This window comes from Panthera uncia, chromosome D1, assembly GCF_023721935.1.
Source record: "Panthera uncia isolate 11264 chromosome D1, Puncia_PCG_1.0, whole genome shotgun sequence".
Classification (NCBI taxonomy): Eukaryota; Metazoa; Chordata; class Mammalia; order Carnivora; family Felidae; genus Panthera; species Panthera uncia.
In genome coordinates, this window is record NC_064808.1 from 29011571 (window position 1) to 29014988 (window position 3418).

The following is a 3418-nucleotide window of genomic DNA, read 5'->3' on the forward strand; positions in this document are numbered from 1 at the left end:
CTTAAATTTATTTCCTTTAGGGGCGCCTGGGTGGCTCAGTCAGTTAAGTATCCGACTTTGGCTCAGGTCATGATCTCATGGTTTGTGGGTTCACGCTCCATGTCAGGCTCCGTGCTAACAGTTCAGAGACTGGAGTCTGCTTCAGATTCTCTTTCTCCCTCTCTCTCTGCCCCTCCCCTGCTTTCACCCTCTGTCTCTCTCTTTGTCTCAAAAAAAAATGTTAACAAAATAAAAAAAATATTTCCTTTATTTAAATTACACAGTAATATATAATATATATTATGGGATATTTCCATATTAAGTACTAAATTTTTATATTTTACCCTACCGAATTACCCAACAATAGTATGGAGCTGTTGTACTGTCCAGTATGGTAGGCACCACCCACTTGTGGCTATTAAACACTTGAAACGCAGCTAGTCCAAACTAAGATGTACTATAAGTATAAAATACCCACTGGGTTTCAAAGAAAGCATATAAATTATCTCAATGATTTTTCTGTTGGTTACATTGAAAGGACATTATTTTGGATATATTAGGCTAAATAAAATACTACTAAGTCAATCTCACTTATTCCTTTTACTCTAAAATTACTTTAAAATGTGGTTACTAGAATATTTTAAAACACATAAGTGGCTCATGCTATATTTTTATTGGACAGCACAAGTATAGAACATGTTGGCTGATGAGTAAATTTTCAGAAGTTATAAGACCTGTTTACTGGTCTAATGTCTGGCTCTGTGTATTACACATTGCCAGTCTAGGTCAACTGATAGAACTAAAAAATAATAAAGTGAAAAGTCTGTTGGTTGACATGTTTATTAACATGAAGATACAATAATGCACTTTATATTTTTCGGTGATGGGGTCAGGAGGGTCAGTCTTCATGTTAGCAGGTAAACTTCTTGTTCTTATCCACTGGGGCAGTCAGATGGAACTTTAATTTATTTCATTCTTTGAGACAGTAGCATACTGTGAACAACGAAATGAAATCTAATGCTCATCTTTATTGCATTTTCTTTTCCTCAGAGCAAGATGGAATATAGTAGCATAGAGCTCTCCTGATAGAAACTCTTTTAAAAGCAGTAATGGCACTCAGAATATTCCATGATAGTGTTCCAGTAAGAAGGCAGTACATTTGGTATCAGTCAACTGATAATGCATGAAGCTAAAAATATTTCCTAAGCTTTATAGCAATTGTGTTTTGCATAGAGTAAGCATTCAGTAAATACTTATGGATTTGATTTTTGTTTTGATGCTAGTTGGCAAATTTCTAGAAACTAAAGAATGAAGCACTAAGAATAGAATGGACATCTAAGTGCTAACAATATATTGATTCTTGATGTGGCCTATACTGAAAATAATGTGAAAAGATAATAATCAAATGTTGGAGTGGCAGTTACCCCATCATGAAATGCAGATTCCAGTTGTTTGTACATCTTTTGTTTTCAGAGGGAGCATCTCATATATATGTATACACACACACACACACACACACATGTAGACATACATAGAAAATGCTGACATAACCATTTACGGTGCTTTCACAGCTTCCTTAAGTTCATGTGTATCTTTTGAGAGTAGTATTATGGTCCTCATCTTACAGAATACAAACATTTACTGAACACTTACTCTGTACTCGTCACTGTGGTAAATACTTACATACATGGAACCATTGAATGTTCCCAAAAGCCTTCTGAAGTACATATTACTAATATCTGTACATTGTAAATAAAGAAATGAAGGTCAGAGCAGTGCATTAGGATGCCCAATGTCACAGTAAGTAAGTGGCAGAGCTTCAACTCCAGACCATGCAAGAAGACTCCAGAGTCCTTTGGGCTGAGCCAGTAGAAATCTCTTGCATGACTTCTGATGCTCTCTTCTTTCTGTGGGTACTGCAGAGTCTTCATCTTCCAGGTGGTGCAGCTGTAAGTTAGGAGAGACTCTGACAGCCTGTGTCCTTGGGTGAATGTGTAGAGCACAGTCGCCTGTGACTCATGTTAGATATGTAGTATAGGAAAGCAGTTAACCTTTATTGTGTTAAGTCATTGCGGATTTGAGGTTCTTTTGTTACTGCACCATTACCAAGCCTATTCTGACTAAGAGGCCTCTACCAGGTTCCCTGGAGGGCATGTTAGTAGTCTGCTTGACACTATAGGATTCCAAACCACAAGGAGAGGAAGAAAAATACATTCAAAGCCTGGAATCTGTTCTAATATGATTTTCAGAATCACCCTCTGCGTTTCCAAAGCTTTCAATCCTCACCACACCTTTTGCTCACTCTGTGTTCTCTTTCTTCCTCCAGCAGAGCATGGCAAAACATAGCCTCAATACAAGTTACTTTTACCAAGACTCCCTTTGATTCATTCCCTCCCTTAAAGCAGTTTAGAATCACTAGGTGATTTGCAATCATTCCATCTTTCTAGTGCTTTTCAACAAACCACAGAAGAAGCAATAATAGCGGTAGCAAAACTAAACACTCCACAAAGTTATAAAAGCAGGTTTTTTAGCTGTTCTGCTTGCCCTAAATGGCCAGGATAGCTTTCTCTGCAAAACACAGTTGCTAGAAGTGTAATTATTAGAATTTTGCTTGAAAAACAATAACTTCTGTTATGAAGATCTAATCCTATATCTAATAATAATTAAATATAGGAAGTAGGTTGGAGAGACCATGTTGATAGTGTGATACTTCATAAATCTTGGCAATTTCTAGAGAATTTCCTTTTCTTTCTCTGATAGACCAGTGACCCTATCCGAATCACCTAGTATCAGACCACATACCTTTGTTTCTGGTCTTTTGCTGTATGCAAATAAATCTGCCACATTTTATTAAGAGACCTAAAAGGATAATGGAGATAATTTGAATGAGAGACATATGTTTAAAGGAGACAAAAGAGAATTTATTGCTTTAATTCTATTTTGCTTCAAGAGTTATTTATGTCATATTTCAAAAATTTCTTTCACCTTAATCATCTCAGTGTATTCCCAATCGAGTAAGGCAGAGAGTTAAACCACTGAGTGACTTCCCGACAGTTACATCAAATGCCAGAATTTTGACTTCTACTTCAACTTTTTTAAGAATATGGAATTTAAAGCATTCTATTTTAGGTGACTCCAGAATTTATTATTAGCCCAGAAAAAGATAGTGAGTTGAGGAGCCCGAGTGACAGACATTGCTAGTTGTTTCCTGATATCCATTCTTTCTCCATTCTCCCATAGCAGTAGATTTTTTAGGTGGGCATATGGTTGCCTGGAAGAAAGAGTAAAATGTATCCACCTCCCTTGCAGCCAGGAATGGTTATGTTTGAAAAGATGTGATTAAAATGTTGTGTGACAGCTTTCAGGAACTTCAGGAGACAGGTAGCAAGCAACTTTATGCCCCTTTTTCTTCTTTTTCATTCTTCCTTCATCCTGTTCC